Below are 19966 nucleotides of genomic sequence, written 5' to 3'. Positions count from 1 at the left end.
AGCTGGAGGATAAAGTGATCAACTTATCTTCTCCCAGACCAGCCATTTCATGCGTCTACAAGATCTAGGGCACGATGAGGAAGGGAGCTGACTCATCCCAGCTCGCAGTGTTCCTCCAAGGGAAACGGCTTGTCTGGAGGCCCAGCTGCCTCAACCTGGCACCTGCAGCCTGGCGCTGCTCCCCGCCCCTTACTGCACCCAGAAGCAGCGTCATTCTCAGCATCAGAAGCAGCACGACAGCAGCACCTGCCCCCCCATCGCCGCCCGTCCCCTCCCCAACCTGGGCACCTGCAGCCCTCGGCAGTCACTCCTCTCAACCCAGCCAGCCCTCCACCAGGGCTGCAGTGGATGAAATCTGGGAGCTATTTTGAAATTTCCCCTTTTTTTTTTTTTTAAAAAAAAAGTCCAAACTGATTAGTTGATAATTACATGTTGGAACATCTGTTCTGATTTGTTTTATTCTTTCTATTTTGGAAAATTGGAATACACTGAAGTTGTGCCTTCTGGAATTGCCGGCCTGGCTCTTGGAATGTGAGCAGCCCTCCTGCTCGGCAGCACCTGGCTCGGCCCACAGCCCAGCTCCCAGGGAAAAGCACAGCTCTCCTGCCTGAAATAACGGTGCCGGGGCAACTCCCTACTCAACCCCGGCCTGCAAAGGGCTAGAGCACCTCCCTCTCTGTTGTGACCCTTTGAAGCCTCCATGGGGCCCACCTGCCTCCAAGGCTGGGAGATCTGGCAGGAGCACACACCCCACAGAGCCTGAAGCCAGCTTGGGGTGTGATGCGGCGAAGTCCAAGGCGGTACACTTGTAACCCCTCAACCCTCTGCACCATCAGTGACTTGGCTGGTTTCTCCTTGGAGGTGCCTGGATGCTTCTGTCTCATAGGGAAGAGGATAGAACCACACTGCCCAGCACAGGCTTGCTCTTATTGAGAAACGGGGGCGTCTAAAACCATCGCGCCTCCAAACTCCAAGTGGCTGCCGTCCGTGAGTGATCGACTGCTCAGAGCCTGGAGGAGTTAGTGACAGAGACTCAGCAGGACAGAGACAAGCACCCTCCCATCATGTCTTCTTCCAAGTAGCATTTCTGCAGTGTGCGTGCAGTGCCGGGGGAGGTATGAGAGGAGGGGGGAGGTGTGAGAGGAGGGGGAAGGGCCCCCAAGGTCAATCAGACAGACTCTACCCTCAGGGGCCTCAAAATGCTGATGCTGTCCCACTCTGGTCCGTCCTCCTTGTGGCAACCAGCACGACCTTAAAATCTAAAACACAAAAAGATGGTGTCACTCACTTACTTTTAAACCCTTCAGTGGCTCCCTGTTGCCTTTACGATAAAGTTCAAATTCAAGTCCTTTAATGTGGCGTCCAGGGCTCTTCTAGATCTGAACCCAGCTTACCCTGCCAGCCTCGTCTCCCTCAGTCTCCATCCCACCCGTCACAGACTCCACTCTCCAGTCCTCTGAACCTCCTCTTTTCCTTCCTGCCCATCGTGCCCTCACATATGTCGGGCCCTTCGCCTGGATTACTCTTCTTTCCTCTTCCCTTCACCTGAATAACTCCTGCTTGTCTCTCGGGTCTCAGCCCACAGTGCTGGGATTTCTCCAGCGATCCTTCCTGGATCCTCCCAAACTTGCAAGACTTTGGGTGCTCTCCCTCTGGGCTCTCACAGTATTCTGAATTCCCTTCTGTGATATGGATTACCCTCCCCTGACACTGTCAGATGACTTCTCTACTGTCCTGTCTAGATCATAAGCCTGATATCTCAGGCGACTAGCACCGTGCCCAACACATGGGGGCACTCTATAAGTAACTGTTGGATAAGTGGATGACTGAGTGTGAGGTGGGAGCCCCCATAAAAGAGACTGGCAGGAGCCCCAGGCAAGGCCACTACTCTCCCTGCCAGCACTATCCGGTTCCCTGGCCCAGTGGCTTTATCTCTCTTTGCCTCTGAAACGCCTTACTTCTAGGAAAGTGGAACTTACCCCTAAAATTCTGTTGGTTCCCTGAGCTAACTCCTGATTGGTCCATTTGTAGTACTTCTTTTGCATGGAGCTCACTCCTGATTGGTTATTTCTCTCCCTCCTGATTGGTCCATTTCTACAAAGCTTGTTCCTAATCAGTCAACTTTTGATACACCTTATTTTCATATGATGTTGCAAAGCATAAACTGGCAGCCTATAAAAGCCTGTGTAAGCCTACAGACGGGCTCCAGAGCTTGGAGTGTTAACTCCTCTGGGCCCACTGGCTTAATAAACCTGAGTTCTCCAACTCTCTGAGTGCTGCTTGGTCTCTCACACGAATCCTGGTTGCTGTCACAACTGAGCTGTAACACTGAGCTGTAATACTGAGCTGTAACACAGTTTTCTGCAATAAGTGAATGAATCAACACTTGAATTAATGCTCAATTTATTAGGGAGAGGACATTTCCACAGTTAATGTGCTATTGGAGAGGATTATGGTGTGTGTGTCAGACAGGATAGGTTATGTTATGTTGCAGTAATAAGCACCCCCAGTTCTCAGTAGTTTATAAAACCTAAAGGATTATTTCTTGCTCCCACCATATTTCTATCATGGATCAACAGAGATATTTTGCTCTACGGTGTCTTAACCTAAGAACCCTAGCCAGAGGGAAGTCCACCTCCCTGCCTCCACTTTCAATGGCAGGAAAAGGAGGATATAATGAATCTTTCACTGGTCCTGAAACTTTCCACTCGAAAGTGACACAAATAATGTCTGCCACTTATGGTTACTAGGGGAAAGGGGGTGGGAAGGGGTAAATTTGGTAGTCTGAGATTTGCAATAAATTTGGTAGTCTGAGATTTGCAAATGTTAGCCACTATATATAAAAATCAATTAAAAAAACAAATTTATTCTGTATAGCACAGGGAAATATATTCAATATCTTTGTAATAAACTTTAATGTAAACGAATAAATGTATGTATATGCATGACTGGGATATTGTGCTGTACACCGGAAATTGACACATTGTAACTGATTGTACTTCAATTAAAAAAAAAGTCTGCCCTTATTTGGTGGCCAAAGCAAGTCACAGCCATACTGAACTTCAAAGGGGCCAAGGAAGTACAATCTGACCATGGAAGAGAACTAGAAATATTTGGTGAACAGCCTCAATTCCTTTTACAGGAAATCTAAGAAGAGACAGTCCACTTCCAAATGAAAAATATCTAGCAGAGGTTTAAGAACAAGGTGGCGTTTCACTTGGACCTTGAAGGATGAGTTGGGTTTAGGCCACTCAATTCACTTTGCTGAGCTATGATTCCACATGTTGGGAAGGCATCTACTTTTCTTCATTTTCAATCTCTACCCCTGTAACTGGGAAAATCTTTAGGCTTTCTGTTCTGAACATTATTCAGATATATAAGATGAGGCCCCATCTCTGAGGGAGTTTGTGGTCTAGTAGGAAAGATAAGCCCTGAATGTATACAGATCTTCATAAAATATGCATGAATATGACACGCACCCAAACAGTAGAGCAAAGGAAATCACTTCCGTTTGGAGGCATCAAGTTGTGCCTTGTGGAGACAATGAGGATTTCGAGAGCGAGAATTAGGATGGAGAGCAGGGAGGGGCTCTAGGTAGATGAATCATATGGACAAAACCATGGAAGTGGGCGTTGGCAAAGCAAGGTAACTGGAAGAAATACCCTTTAGGTTGGCCAGTGTCCTGGACACTAGGGCAGTAGGGCAGTTGGAAAGAATGGGGAACCTCCTGAAATCGGGAACTTCCAGAAGTGGGGAAGTAAAGGAAAGGAGAGTGGCATCATTTTCTTTTTATGCAAACCTTTTCTGAAGGTTCAGCTTAGAAGCCACCACTGAAATGTGATGAGTTTTGGAAGGTCTCCGGCAGGCTGCACTTGACCTCTCAAAGATTTATGAAGTACACAGCCTCCCTCCCCCCGACCTGCCCCCCACTTCACCTTCAAGTCACGGATTTGCAATCATGAAGGCTACCTTCTACTTTTCAATGAGCAGATACTTCCAGGGGAAGTTTGGAAACCCTGGAGATTGTGGATTCTGAAACAAAACCTGATCCAAGGTATTGCCCCACCCACTCCCTGGAGATGTGTCTCAGCCCCATGGGACTCAGGGCCACCATGGGCTGGGACTCCGGGAGGAATAGGGCCAGCACAATCAGTCTGTTCTTCTTGCATCCACCTGCCACCAAACTCAACTTTGTATTTTATCCCCACTTAGTCATTTTTCAGATCAATCTTGTCTTCAAATAATATGTCAACATGTGGCATTGTGGTGAGGGTGACCATGATGAGGAATATGGCAAAGATTATTATTAGTTTTCACTGTGTTGAGTTTTTTTTGTGTGTGTGTGTGTGTGTTTAGTTCAAATTGCTGTTGCTGAAGACTTATTTCCTGGAGCCAAAGTTTCCTGCCTCTCACTCACTTCACACTTGGGCTCATTTATTTTTCCTATTTCCCCAAAGACCTTTTGACACTTTGAAAAGTGTTTCATGTAGATACAATCCTGCTCTCTTACCTTGTGTTTCCTCCCTTCTCACTTTTTATTAATAAGCCATAAAGAAAGTGTTTCCAGGAAAACATCACTCACTGTGTGATAAAACCAGAGGCAGAGGACAGAGTGAAGCAGAGAAGAGGCTGGGGATGTGGCCGTCACACAGCAGCATGTCATGTGGGCGTGAGGAAAGCCTGTGAACCCAGGGCACTTAGCATAGTGGCTTTGCGGGGCCAGCAAAGCTCCCCAACACCAGCCAGGAGATTCTGGTGACTAGGAGATGGGTCCAGACTCTGCATGCCTGAAATATTGTTGCATCGTCTTGGGTATCCAACCACAGACACGATGGACGTCAGCATTGGAAGCACCATATGGGTCACCAGCTCCAGCTTTTCCAGATGAGAACTGAGGTTAATGACTTGGCCTGGGTGAGTCCATTAGAACTTGGATCAGAACCTAACCCCAGCCCTCTTTTTTTTTTCCCCACACTTTTCTGCAATGGTCATACCCACTCCCATGGGCCATGCCACCAACACTCAAGACCTCCAGGCTTCCCGTCACTCCTCAACTCCAGACTCATAGGTTTCTGTAATTAATTGCAAGACATTTCTATTTAAATGACCCTCAGTCACGGGGCTCTTATTTTACTGCCCAGACCTGGTTAACGCTGTTTGGGTCTACCAAGTAGTGCACCTGTAGCATCTGAGATGTCTTTCATTGCTCTCTTTTCCTCAGCATCTACATTCTACTTTAAAATCTGTCCCAAAGCCACCCTTCCATCGTTGGGTTCCCATCACCAGGCTGCGTTCCAGGCCTCCTCCTCCCCCTCTGCTGGCTGGCTAGTCTTTAGTGTCTCTGCCTTCTGGCTCTACCCACCCTGCCCCTACCCCGCCGCCCTCAAGCCATCTTTCACATTGTGTGGATCAGATTTTCCTACAGCTCAAACCAGATCAGGCTCCTCCTACAGCCAAAACCCAAATTACTCCCAGAAGGCAGATAGGACTTAAAAGAAAAGAGACTGAGGGATGCCACACACACACAAAAAAAACAAAACACAAAAACAACAACAAAAAAAACCCCAAAAAACAAAAAACAACCCTGCCTAGCACAGGGCCTGGCTCTGGGCTCTCAACTAGTGTCTGAGGAATGAATGAATGAGTGATGAGAATACGGAAGGGCTGCTCAGAGAAATGGACAGAACATGAACTTGTGCAATTGCCCAGATCTACCATTTGCTATGTGGTTTCAGGTAAACACTGAGCCACTCTGAAATTTGGATTGTTGGAAAAAGCCAATGCTTAATACCACTTGACTTAGCTCACAAGATTGTCATGAGTATAAGCTGAGACAATGGCTAGAAACGAGCTGTTAAAAGCATAAATTAATATGCAAAGGGGAAACGTTGCATCACAATTTTGGCTAGCGTCGGGAAACTCATTTCTTGGTACAATGGAAAGTGTGATCGTGGACCAGTCACTGTTCCTCTCTGGACCTGAGACTTCCCATCTACAGAATGACAGTTTGGGATCCAAATATCTCCAAATTCTTCCCATGCTTACATCCTGGGATTTGATGTTCTGATCCAATGCTTCGTGTGTCCCCAAGGAGACTTGCTTGTTGGCTGCCGAAGTCTGCTGTCAAGCTGCTGCTCTCATCCCATCTCTGGATTCAGTCTCACTCCCAGGCGTCTGCTTTCATCTGCTAATAAAGATTGAGGGCTCAGATTTAAATTTGATCCTTTCCATCTCACCACGCATTATACAATTTTGATTAACCAACCCAGGTAGTTCACTTTTTTTAAACTGTAAGATGGGGAAAAATATAATTCAGGAGCCAATTGGTCCTCATTTTGAAAAAAAAAAAGCCTTAATTATCGCCAAGTCTGGCTTTGGTGCACATTCATCAAAGGGCCCCGCAGTCCTAGATCAAAGCCTGGAGCTGGGTGTTATGGCCAACTCCTTGCTTGTTTCCAAGCATTTGTGTTCAAAGGAACAAAAGCTTTGAGTCCACAGTCTGAGAAAACTCTGGAATCCTTCAGCATGGTTCCTTAGGGCTCCCCCAGTTACCTCTTAGGGAACAAAAAGTCAACTTCAGGGAATACCCTTATGGGAACTAGGTTTTCTTCCTTCCCTGAAAAAGGCTGAAGCCCAGGGATTTGAGCTGGAGAACGGGAATTCAAGCAGTGATGCGCCCTGAGGATTCTAAAATTGGGGCTCTAACTCCCAAGCATTCAGATGAAAAAAACAAACCAAGTGTGTAAATGCAAATAATTCATGCTGACAAATAGTGGTGACAGCCTGTAAAACACCAAGCTCCAGTTACTGGTAACCATTGTATTGTGGGAGAGTAGGTTCTTGCCTCACACAGGAAACAATTCAAGAGCAAGGCATGGTGAAGTGAGAACAAGTCCATTTGGAGAGACACACACTCCACAGAGAGTGGCGCTGTCTCACTTAGAAGGGAAAACGGCTTAGGAGACCCACACACCATAGGCAGAACGCTGCCATCTCAGAAAGGTGAGAGGGAGGGAAGTCGAGAGGTGTGGGGTTTAGTTTAAAGTAGAAGCAGACACACACTCCGTAGACAGAGCGCGGGCCATCTCAGAAGGCAAGAGAGAGCGACCATGAGGTGCGGGGTTGTTAGGTTCTACGGGCTCAGTAATTTCATACGCTAATAGGCTGGAGGATTATTCCAACTACTTTGGGGGAGGGGCGAGAATTTCTAGGAAGCGCTGACCCCCCCCCCAGTATTTGACCTTTTATGGTTGGCCTAGGAACTGTCATGGCACCTGTGGCTGTGCCACGGGGCTCAAGGTCCACTGAAAGTTGTGTCTTCTTCCATCTTGGTTCCGGCCAGTTTGTCCTGTCCTCAGTGGCTGTGTTCTTCCTCCAGTGGTTGTGCCCTGCCCCCTTTCCTCCCACTTCAGTATGATATATGATGTTGGCAGCTACTCCCTACTCACAAATCCTCAGTGACTCCCTTTGCTTATGGTTGAAGCCCAGACCCTTCATTCTGGCATCAGAAGACCCTTCTCAATGTGCCCATCACACATCTTTCCATCCTTATTTTCTGCAGCCTGGAATTCTAGACAAGTCATTCCCTTCACCTTTTCTACCTGCTTCCCATGCTTTCAGAAATCCCTGCATAATTCACACTGGCTTTTCCTGTGAAACTACTTCCTTCTATCTTCCCCTTTGCCATCAGTCAAAATCTTCTCTGTCTACCGCCAAGTCTATTTGCGTCTCTCATCTAGAGCTTACTCATCTACTCAGCACACTTTGTGGGGCAGGGGTAGACCCTATTATGGACAAAGTTTTGTTCAAGGGCCTCAGGACGCAGAGGTGAGTGAGAATTTTCCCCACAGTGAAGAAGATCATACTCCAGTGCTGGAGACAGACATGCATTCGCGTCATTACATTACAGCATGAAAAATACTATAGCCAGTGCTGTCTGGAAATAGAATGGAAGCTATGAACCTAATTTAACTTTTCTAGTAGCCACTTTTTAAAAAGGTAAAAGGAAGACAGTAAAATTAACTTCATAAATTTTGTTTACCTCAATAAACCTAAAATAGTATTTCGACCTGTGGCACCTGACACACTTCCAGTACACAAGAGCCATGTGGCAAGTGGCCACCATCCTGGATGGTGCAGATGTAGACAGAGCATATATAACCGTGAAGAGACCACAGGGAAGGACGTAACCCAGTTGGCCTAGGGGGTCGTGAAGTCTTCATGGGGTCTAGATGAATGAGTGGGGCTCATCTGGTGGAGAAAGAAGAAGTGCTTTCCAATGGGAAAAACCTATGGAAGAGCATAGAGGAAGAAAGAGTATGGTGTGTCCATAGAAGCATTAGATGCTATCAAGTGGAGTGCATGGTAAGGGATGCTAAAAGTGAACTTGGAAACGAGCCTTCCTATGTCCTCGCATGAAACATGAAAGAAAAAGGAGCAGAGGAGGTGTTGATCCAGGGGAATTCACCTTGCGATTTAGGAAGATGATCTTGGCTCCACGGAGGAGTAGATTAGGTATCATGTGAGAAGGACCCCGGGGGTCTGTTGGGAGCCTGTGATAGAAACTGTGGGTGCTTACCAACACTCTGCCTCGGCACACTGGTCAGTTACATTTCTCAGCCTCCCTCACATCCTGTGGTTTTTGGTCAAGAGTTGAGGAGTTTGGGAAAGTCATAAGCATTCTTAATAGCTTTGGCCCAGATCTCTTGGACTCTCATCCACTCATATTCCACTGCAATGGACGAGGAGTCAGGGAACTGGAGAAAAATTAAAAAGGATTTTTATACTTTAAGAATAAGTGGTAAATTAGGAAGAGGGCGCAGGAAAGAGGTTAGGGATCTTTGAGGATGGTGGGTCCACTGGATGTAAGGAGAAAGGCAGGCACAGGGTGCCAAGAGCCTTTGAGAAAGGCATCTAAGCCTGCTTGGGGAGTGGGGCAGAGGGAAGGCTCATGGGCAGAGGAGACATCCAATGGAGACTTAAAAGAATAGTTCAGACTGGCTGGGAGAAGAGGAGGTGGTAGGGAGAGCATGACAAGCAGAGGGGACAGTGAATGCAAAGTCCAAGAGGCAAGAAACGATGCATGAAACTGCATGCAGTTAAGTTCGCTGGAGTGAAAGGTGCAAGGCTTTTAGAGTGGAGGGAGATGAGGCAGGAGAGGTGGACAAGGGAGAGATCACAGATAGCTTTGGCCCGGCAGACCATGCTAAGGTGCTTGGCTTGGTCCCAAGCATGGTGCTATCTGCTTTCCCAGTAGGTCATTCTTGTGTTTGTGCAGAGGACAAATGTGAGAGGACAGAGTTGAGCCAGAGCAGTGCTTAAGGAGGTTACTGTGGTAGGTTCAAGCAGGAGATGACTAGAGCCCACAACAGGGTTGGGGGGTGGGGACGGGAGTGGGAAGGAGACCAAATTATTGAGACGAAAGTAGTAATTGGCAAGATTCAACAACTGATTGGCTCTCTGACCCTCCTGTCTGGTTTAGATGCTGGTTTCTGTACTGGTCCTGCCGAGTGAGATCATAAACACAGATGTGGGAACAGGCTTGTGCAGAGCAGTTACGACATGAAAAGATTCCATGAAGACATCCAAGACGTATTGAAACATATAAGTGAAACCTGGACCGGTAATCTTGGCTGGAAAAATAAGTTTGGGACTCAGCAGTGGAAAGAGTATAGAGGTGCCCATGTGAGTCAAGGGCAGGGACAGCCCCACAAGGCAGCCTATGATGGCTTACACAGTAAATGGGACAAAGACTAGAATAATAATTTAGAGGAATCCACCTTTGGGGACACAGCATTGAACGTGATGCCCAAAGGAAGATGGAGGGTGAGGGCAGGAAAGCAAGAACTAGCAGGAAGGTCAAAATCTAATAAATGAGCAATCTGGCGCAAAACTTAAGTCAAGGAGAGAGGTTCAAGTGAAGGACCAAGAGCAGCAAATAGGGTGAAGCCCTGGAAAGGACGTGGTGGCTGAAGAGGACAGCCCAGGTGGGGAGCCATGAGGAAACACTGGTTTTCACACTCTGCAGGACAAGAGGGTTCCCCTCTCCTTTCAACTTCATCTCATACGAGGCTAATAATGAAAACAAATACAAGTAGAGCTGGAACCTCAGAGCCGTCTCCTGGCTTTCCTCCCCTTCTCTGAGTGCCCACGGAGCAAAGAAAGATCCAAAACTGCTTGTGTGGTGTAAAAACATTGAACTTCATGCAGTTAATGGAACGCAAACCACAGGCAGCTGGAAGCCTTGGGACTGCCAGATCCAGCTCCACCCCGATCTACTTTGTGATGTGGACAAGATGCTTTCTCTCCCGTCTTGGGCGTGAGAGGGAGGGGGTGGGACAAGGTGGTCTCACCAGCCCCTTCCTGCACTAACCTTCCACGGGAATGCAAAGGGCATAGAAACTGCCAAAGGCAGGTCAGCCAGTCCCGCTGGGCCGCGCTCTCCCCCAGTGCCGTTCAGCCCTCTGCCCTCCCAGCTCTCAAAGCCTTGGAAAATGCTTTCCACTTGTAAAGCACTGCCCTCAACACTTTATGACTCTAACAATAGCATTTTTACCAGCCCAGTCATATTTTTGTCTTTCCTGCCCAATGACTATATTTTCCCAGAAAACAAGCCCCTTCTAAATGCACTGCCCTCTGCCAGGCAGGGGAGTGCCACATTATCTGGGGTGGGTGCCGGCATTCAGGAGGAAATGATTTTCTTTCATCTGTCCAAATAAATCTTTCCCCAACACTTGTAAGGCTTGATTGCTGCCAATTTCCAGCTGGAGAAACACAGCCATTAAGAGGGGGAGTCATTAGTAACTAGAAGATACTTACAACATTTAAAACGGGGGCTTTTCCTTTTTTTCTGCTCCAGGTGGTGTAGTTTTTATTTTTATTTTTATTTTTTTCAGTGTCCCACTAGCATTTCTACTTGGGAGGAGGGACGTGGAATGTATTTGTGTACGACAGTGTATGTGCATGTAATACACATATATAATGTAAATATGTTTAGATAACATACGTATCGCACATGTATATAGCATGTAACACACAAAGTGTATATGTGTATGTACTTCATGTACACATGCATATATAGAATGCATTTATACTGTATATGAAGCTTTTCTAAATGCGGAGAGAGAATGAAAGAAAAGGAGAGAGAGAGATCCTTTTGAGCTCATTTCTCTTCATCGCTGTCCAGACATGAAAGGAAGAGCAGGCGTACACTAAGCTCCCATCCTGGCCTCTGAGCTGATTCTCCATATCGTATGCGCCAGGCACTGCCACTTTTACCTCTTGCATCTCAGGCATATGAGAAGGGGAAAAAAAAGAAATAAAATAAAACACTTCCTCCAAAGAGTGTAGCCATGGGAGTCGCAGGACTAAGAGCAAATAATGATTTCCTCCTCTGCTTTTTAAGTAAATATTGCTGCACAATGAGCTATTGGGCAGGACAGGTGCAAAATAATAGACTCTTTTCTGGTCTCCCCAGCCCCCACGGGGCCACTGCTAACTGGATCAGGTACTCAATTTTCTTTTGTTATTTAAAAATGTGTTTGTGGATTCCTGGGGGGCGGGGAAGGAGGGGGCCAGTCCTGTTCTCGAATCACCAAGAGGGCTGCTTAATTTGTATTTTTGCTTTATTAATGGAAAGCTACCTGTCGGCCCCAAGATTTGTCTACCCAGGAGGCTTTTAATGCGTCTGTCCAATGCAATGGGGCTTGGGAAAAAGAAACCACTCTAATCAGCAGAGCACATTTTGCAGGGGGAGGCAGCAAATCTAGTGGAAACAGCTCCAACTGGCAGAAAGGGGCCTGGGGAGGCCCCCGGACCTCCCCAGGCCTCAGTTTCTTCTTCCACGAAAAGGGGAGGATAATGCATACCTTGTCTATTTCAAAGGGCTAATGGTGAGGTTATTTTAAACTCATGATCGCCTTGAAATACCATAGTGCCTCAAGAGAGTGAAAAAGGCACAGTAATAAGAAAAATGTGAGGGGTTATTCTTAATAATGTTTTTATTCAATGGAGCATAATTAATCCTTTCTCATTCCCTATTCTGAAAGCAGTTCATCACTTCAGATAAAGCCAGACACAATCGCAGAAGCATCTGGCTGGAGAGGACCTGAGAGCTCGTCCCACTCAGACCCTGCCTCTCAGACTGGGCAACAAGGTGATGGATTCCGGTCTTTGGCTGGAAAAATCCCTCTCAAGCACCTCTCGTTATCAAAGGAAGAACGTCTGGAGCCTCAAGCAAATACTTCTAAAAATATTTTGTTATCCTCACTAATTGCAGAATACATAGATCACCTCCCACTTGCCCACGCCTTGTCCTCCTGCAAAAGCAGCAGTCTCTGTACGATCCCAGGAGGGAACTACAAAGGTGACCCCTCCTTCTGTGTCTGGCCTCCTCGCCTCAATCTTTCCTGTCAAAGCTGCAGGAACAATCCTCAGGGAGGCAAATGAGGTAGATCTTCCGCAAGTGGGACCTGCCTTCAAGTTGAAAAGGTTTTGAGAGTTGGATATGAATGCACGGCTATCCAAGTCTTTTCTTACCCTTTCTAGAGTCCTGGATCAATAAGGGGAAAGTTGGAAAAGTCTTCCCTCGGTCTGAATCGAGTGGTCTCTGCTAAGCCAATGGGAGCCTTGTCCCCTTGGAAGGCCTAGCTCTCCAGGACAGCCTCCCTCACACCGCCCTCAGCCACCAACAGCTGGACTCTTGGGGTGGGAAAGCAGCCGTAATGAGATGGGCCACAAGCCTTAGAGACCAAGGCCTGGCAGGGAGCGAGTCTAGTGACACACAGTGTTCCTGGAGGCTGAGGCCCACCTGGTCCTCAAATGATCTTCCTCCTCTGGTTCAGCCTTGGGCCATGACTTCCTTCCTCCTCCAAAGAATTCCCAGGGAAAGAGACCCCACATTACCTAGTAAGCCAGGTTCACATTTGCCGCTTGGTGCACTCCACTCCATCTCTTTCTCTCTCTCTCTCCTTCCTGCCGTCTCTGTGAATAATACATTAATTCATTAGCATTCATTAATAACTCTGCCCAGTCTAGTTGAGCAAATTAGCAGAAACTGTGGCTTTTCCTTTAAGGGCCAGGAATATTTTGATGAGGAAAAAAAAGAAGAGTTCGGGGACACGTCTGGGTCAGACCTGATAAGTGTTGTGGTCAAGAACTCTGATCACCTGGAGGCACCAGGACAGAGGGTACCGATGGGACAGGAGGGCACAGTGCATAAGACACCTGTTCATCTTGTGACAGACACAGAAAGTGGTCAGGTGAAGGCCAGCTGTGTTTGCCTCATGATTTTGTGTATGAATAGATCTGACTTTCCCACTAACCTGGGGCTACTGGGCTTCAGTATAGACAGACAGTAACAGAACCCACTTTGGTGAGTTAGTTGTAATAGTGTATTGCTCTAGCTATGTGACTTTCAGTTTGTTATTTGATCTGCAAGTCATGGTTACCTTATCTGAGATATGGAGGTAATGAAATACCTACCAGGTACCATTATTCTGATGATATAATAAACAGAAACTTGAAAAGTACTGGCAGATTCATGGTTAGCAAATGCTTGGTACTATCTTAGTCATTTCAGGCAATTGTAACAGAATGCCACAGACTGGGTGGCATAAAACAGAAATTTATTTCTTATGGTTCTGGAGGTCAGGAAGTTCAAAATCAGGGTGCCAGCATGGTCAGGTTCTGGTGAGGGCCGTCTTCCTGGTTTGCATACAGCCATCTTCTTGCTGTGTCCTCCTATGGCAGGGAGAGACAGAGAGAGAGGAAGCAAGCACTCACGTGTGTCTTCTTTGAAGGGCATGAATTCCATTCAAGAGGGCTCCACTTCCAGAGCCTAATTAACTCCCCAAGACTCCACATCCAAGTATCATCACACTGGGGATTGCTTCAACATAAGAATTTTAGAGAGACACAAACATTCAGACTATAGCAAGTATTGTTACTATCTCTCTCCCTCTCCCCATCGCAGACCCTCTGCCTTTGGACATAGTGTTGAAGATATGTTTCAGAATGGTCTACTCCATCCAGACTGCTCTTCTAACCTCAGTTCTTGACATCTGCTGCACCTCTTACAAATATTTTTAAAAGATGCCTTTAGCATCAAGAAAGAGTTGAACGTTCCCTTAGAAATATGGGCAAAAGTCACAAATAGCTAATTTACAAAAGAAGAAACATAAATGTTCGATAAATGAAAAAAAAAACCCTCTTCAGCCTTTAGAGTAATAAAAATGCAAATAAAAAACAATTAAATTACACTCTTTATCTTCCAAAATGAGAAGGATTTAAAATATGATGACATGAGGGTTGTCAAGGATATGGCGGGGCAAGATGCTCATACACTGTTGATGATGGTGTAAACTAATAGAACCTTTCTGAGAACAATGTAACAATATAAAGCAATGGCTCACCCTTTGCACTCAATAGACTTGTTAAAGGAACAGACAGGAAAACCCAGATAGAGACTCAAATACACATAAAAATGTAGTGTATTATGAGGATGACATTTCAAATTAATGGAGTAAAGATGGATTATCAATAAATCTGGCTGGGATAACTGGGTAGCCATCTGATAAAATATTAAGTACAGAGTCCTATCTCACCTCGTATGCCAAAATAAATTCCAGGTGGATCAAATACAAAATATGAAAAAAGAATCCATAAAGGTACTATGAGGCAGCATGGGAGTGTCATTTATAACCTTAGAGTGAGGAAGGCCTTTCTGCTAAGTTGTCTGAAAATTTGTTTCCATAAATGTAGAATTTATTAGGTAACAGAAGATAAGAAAAATATTGTGAAATACAGCCCATGTTTGTGATAACTGTGACTTACACTTCTGCAAGCAAATTCATCTGCCAACTTTGATTTGCAAATAAAGAAGTTTCAGTGGATTCCATCATGTGGTTAGAAATGCCTTCCACATAGAAACTTGGCCATAACATGGGCAGATTATGGTCTAATGGTGCAAAATCTGGATTAGACCCTGGAAGCAGTAAAAGCTTTACTTTGCCCCTTTCCTAGATTTTTTGGTTCTCAATATTTGGGGAGGGGGAAGCATTAAAAATTTTTGTTTTCTCAATAGTTTCCACAGCTTCTTATTGGAAATTATTGGGTTTTAAATTTTTTTGGAAGGCTAATGTTGTAAATATATTGAATGCTATTCAAACATCACCAGTGGAGTGTGGGTCAGCCTTCTAGGATCAAATATGTCATTATTTCTACAGCAAACAGATGAATATTCACTCTGAGAGAGAGAAAACCTCACATTAGCCCAGGTCAAGTTTTATCACCAAATGAACTTTGGCACTGAATTTATACAAACTCTCTTTGTTTTCAGCGTGTTGTGGCTCAGACATAGAGGGCCAATATATAAAGACTGTTTACAAATCAGTAAAGAAAAACAACCACCCCTTAGAAATAAACAGAAAATTTACAGAAAAGGGAATACAAATGGCTCTTAGATAAACAAAAAGATTATCAACGTCATTCTTAATAAGAGAAATGCAAAACAAAGCAACAAGGTACTATTTTTCATGTAACCCATGTAAACATATGAAAGTTTGATAAGACCTTGATGTTGAGAGTATAAGGAAACTCATGTATGTTGCTGGCAGGCACGTGTTTTAGTACAACGTCTAGAGAGAGCTAATTAACAAGATCAATAAAAATTAAATTAAACATGCAATTCCACATCTTGGAATTTATCCTAGATATGCAAATAATGGGACACTGATTAGATGTATTATGATGTAATATATACATAACATACAGAGTGTTCTAAAATTCACTATGATATATCTAAGAGGAGGTTTCTTTTTGTTTACATTGTTTGGATTTGTGGGAACTCTTGAATCTGTCTTTAAACAGTTTTGGAAAATTCTCAGCCTTTATCTCTTCAAAGAGTATCTTTGCCTAATTTTTTTGCTCCTCCCTATCTAGAAGCTGAATTAAATAAATACCAGATCTCATTCTATCCTCTTAGTCTTTTTCGTATTTTCATTTCTAGTCCTCGGGATGCTCTCTCTGGGTAATATCTGTCTGTCTTCTAACTCACAAATCTCTTTTTCATTAGCATGTCTTCTTTTAAATTGAAATCATCAATTGAATCTCTCATTGTATCTTTCATGTCTAGAAACTCTATTTGTTTCTATTTCAAATATTTTATGTTTCTTTGTTCCATGAAGGTACTTTAAAGTTTATCCTTTTTTCCTAAATAAAAAAAATAGTAAATTATAAAATATTTTTGTTAATTTAGTCTAAAATGTTTGTGGGTCTGTTTTTGCTCTCTGGGTTCTATGCTGTTTCTCCCACATGGTGCTTCTTTCTCCATAACTTGGCATTTTGTACTATGTGCTGTTCACTGGATTAGAAAATTATTTCTGGGAATTTTTTGAAGCCTAGGATAATTTCCTACAAAAACAATTTGTATTTTGGTTTGGTTTTGTCTTGGTTTTGCCTCTGCCTATTCCTAGAGCTTGACCACTGCAAACCAAATTTGCAACTGTGTATGGGCCCTTCAGTTCATGTAAATTTAGTTCACTAATTTACTAGAAGACCATTTTGTGCTTGTGATCACCAGAGAATAGGTTATTTCCTCTCCTCCAGTGTGCTCAAGGCTGAGGAAATCTTTATCGAAATTCCAGAGATGGGGCGGCTACCCATGAAGCTATGGCCCTTTGGTGTCCCAACTTTATGGTGGAAGGTATCCTATTACATGCCCACTTCAGGACGTCTTGGGGACTTGACTCTTGTTTCCATTGACTCATGAGGCTATAATCAGTTTATCCAGTTCAGAAAATGCCAGCAGGGCAAAAATGTCCTACTTGACTCTCTGGGTTCCTAATTTCACATTGATTGGAGGGGGGGATTAGATTTATGTATTTATGTATGTATTTATTTATTTATTTTTAATGGAGGTCCTGGGGATTGAACCAGGACCTCGTGCATACTAAGCACACACTCTACCACTGAACTATACTCTCCCTGCCTCACATTAATTTTGATACAGTAATTTCTTTCCATAGGGTCAGATTTGATGCTTTTAAGAATCCTTTTTAAAAATTCTTCATGATTTTTAGTTGTTTTCAATATGAGAGCTGTCCAAACCACCTAGCCTCCTTATTCTCAGAAACAGGAGTTTATTCTGAGCACAGCTGGAAACTACTGAAGCTATTGTGTGAAAGAATGACTTGATCCAATTTACACTTTAAAAAAATAACAGCACAATGTGGATAATGGAGTAGAAGAGGCAAGAGTGAAATCAGTAAGGCTGATAAAAGTTTACTGAGTAATCTACATGAGAAGGTGGTTAGGTGGTTTGAGCTAGGGTGCAGCTGTGAAGAGGGAGAGAAGTAGATCCACTGAAGTATATGTTGTAGGTTAGAAAAGAAAGGACCTGGGGATAATTGGATATTGGGGAAGGAGACGGAATCATCCAAGGTGACTCCCAGTCTCTGCCTTAAACAACTATGTGGATTGGGGGGCTACTGAGAAGGTGCTGTGATAGGACAGAAGATCAGCGCAAGTTTGATCCAAGGGTTGTGTGTGTGTGTGTGGGGGGGGTGAGGATGCGTAATTACAAGTTCAGCTATAAGCTTATAATGCTTGAGATTTATATGAGACATCAAAGTATCATCATTAATAGTGATTATTTCTGGATGGTGGAATTAGGAGAAATTTTTCTTTGTTCCCATATTTTCACTATTAAGCAAGTATTATCTTTGTTTTAATATCTTTGTTATTTTTAAAATAAAAGCAGCCCGTGTATATCACAAAAACTATAATTCCTTTTGAAACCTCAAAACGAGTTACCTCCATAATAATATTCCCCTCTGTCTTCACGTCTCTATGTTGTGTGTGTGTATCCACTATATTGTGAATTACTGCAGTATCAGAGATGACGTCTTATTTATTTCTCATCACCTCTCCCTAGTAGCTATTATGTTGCTGTGCACATAGTAGATGCTGAATAAGAGCTGAGAAAATGGAAGCATTTACACATTGAAGATAATCAATCATTATTTTTTCACTGAATCTTGGAATTGACTGTCCATGAAGATGTTGCAATCACAAACCATCATGTTTTCCCATTCTGACCACCTGCGTCAGACAGAGCTTACCTTGTTTGTGTTAGCTCAGAGAAGGCAAAGTCCAGGAGGCTGGACTTCTGAGATTCCCCTCCATCCTTTCCATCTGAGCCTCAGATGGGCTCCCTTGCACCAAATGCAGCAGCAAACTGAGCACTGAGGGGACACCTCACAGGCCCAGGCAACAACCTTAATGCATTTGTTTGCCTACAGGCTTTGTGACAGCACAGATGGTGCAAGAAACCACCCGTTGCTAAGGACCCCCCAACAAGCCACGGGCCTGCCTTCTGCCATGATGAGCCTCCTCTCTCTCCCACCAGGGCGGACTGTGTAATGATGACATTATACTCGGTGAATGCTGCAAGAGAACAGGGGTTTGTTTCCTCTTGTTTTATTGTCTCAATGGCTGCATAAGTCTAAACCATCTTAGGAGCCCCCAGAGTGTAAAGCCTGAGATGGAGCAATCTCTTAGGAGACAATAGACTCTTCACCCATCAGTTATGTTCATGCTGGTGTCATTCTCAGGGCTGGATCATAGAAAGGCCACAGAGCATAAGCAGGTATTTTAAAGTCAAATTCTCCCAGACTCTCTATAGAACAGTAAGCAAGACGTACAACGCAAATCAGAAAATGACAAAGATGCACTGGTTTCCATAATTCTCTCCACCTTTTCTCCCATCTCTAGTGCTTTTGAAAGCCACCCGTGTAAAGATTAGGAGATTTTTCGTGTCCCTTCAAAGAGCTGCTTCATGCCCATCCTGCTCCAGTGTTCTTGTTTTGGCAGCTTCCCAGAGGGCCAGTGCCAAGACCGTGGGCTATCTGGGGAGAACGCCTAGCTGGTCACCCTGAGAAATGTCACCACCAGTTTGCAGAGCCAGGCCCAGCCAGGCCACAGCAGCTGCTACAGTGGGACTTTGGGGAGCTGCGGCGGGTTTGTGCCCCATGCCAACAAGGCACCAAACAGCCTCTGCAAAACTGCAAAAAGCAAATGCATAATTCAGGATCGCATGTTCCCACTTTCTACTCCTTCTTCATTGTGCTCCCAGGATACCTAGAATAGATGGCTTGTCCCTGGATTCTGCTTCCCGCCACGTCCTCAAATACTCCCGGCCGGGGCATGATTTTTCCCATACCCAGGCAACTTCAGAGGGGCAGAGCCATGCAGACTGCAATGAAGCTTAAGCATGGCAGTGGCAGAAAAAAAAAAAAAAAAAAGCATAGTTGGTCTTCAGATAATTGGTTTTCCAGGTCTCATATTCCCCATTCTGAGATCCCAGAACGAAAGGCACTATAGCTAAGGGTGAGGCCGAGTAAAGAGAGGAGATTCTGGGGCTGCGGGAACTCCAGGTCTGCCATACCTTGACCAAGGCACCAGGAACCAAAACCCCAGCCCCCACTCATTTGCTGGTCTCTCAAGAGCCCCTGCCCAAAGCTCCCAGAGCTCAATTGAAAGCAGCAGGCGAAAAGTCAAATACTTCATTAAAAGCAGCAAGAGACTCCATTGTAAACCCACGGTTCTTGCCCATCAAAGATCAGACACTGGGATCCAAATCGGGTCTGGTTTCAATGAGAGATCAGATACTTAAGAGGTAGCTTGTGGTGTGTGTATCTTTTCAACATGCTGCAGAAAACCCCCTCTGTTTCTCCTGTTTTTACCTTATTTTTATATCTTATAAAGACCCTCAAGAACTGCTGCTCATAATACACACACACACACACACACACACACACAATTACACTGAGACAGGGAGAAGCAGAGAAACACTTCAAAAAGTAAGCGTAGGCTTGAGTTTCAGGTTTATTGAATTCCCGGAAATGCTGTCTCTTCTCCAGAGAAAGGTTAGTTTTGGAAACAACTTTAATCTGGCCAAAGAAAAGGA

The 19966-nt window shown here is 44.7% G+C and overlaps 1 long non-coding RNA gene across 3 annotated transcripts; it reads right to left on the bottom strand.

Moving 5' to 3' along the window:
* Positions 1 to 459: 459 nt before the first annotated feature.
* LOC140691122 (uncharacterized) lies at positions 460 to 18241 on the bottom strand. Of its 3 annotated transcripts, none has more exons than XR_012066600.1 (7): positions 18120 to 18241; positions 13483 to 13740; positions 12904 to 12981; positions 12397 to 12474; positions 6046 to 6187; positions 1184 to 1259; positions 460 to 1010 (listed from the first exon to the last, which is right to left on the bottom strand). It is a non-coding gene; the product is annotated as an uncharacterized lncRNA (long non-coding RNA). The 3 variants fall into 3 exon arrangements; XR_012066602.1 differs by having other exon boundaries at positions 12397 to 12470; XR_012066601.1 differs by lacking the exons at positions 460 to 1010; positions 1184 to 1259 and having other exon boundaries at positions 5765 to 6187.
* Between the last annotated feature and the right edge of the window lie 1725 nt (positions 18242 to 19966).

Source organism: Vicugna pacos, chromosome 33 (assembly GCF_048564905.1).
Source record: "Vicugna pacos chromosome 33, VicPac4, whole genome shotgun sequence".
NCBI classification, from domain to species: domain Eukaryota; kingdom Metazoa; phylum Chordata; class Mammalia; order Artiodactyla; family Camelidae; genus Vicugna; species Vicugna pacos.
Note: the sequence above shows the minus strand (reverse complement) of the source record. Positions and strands in the feature narration are given on the sequence as shown.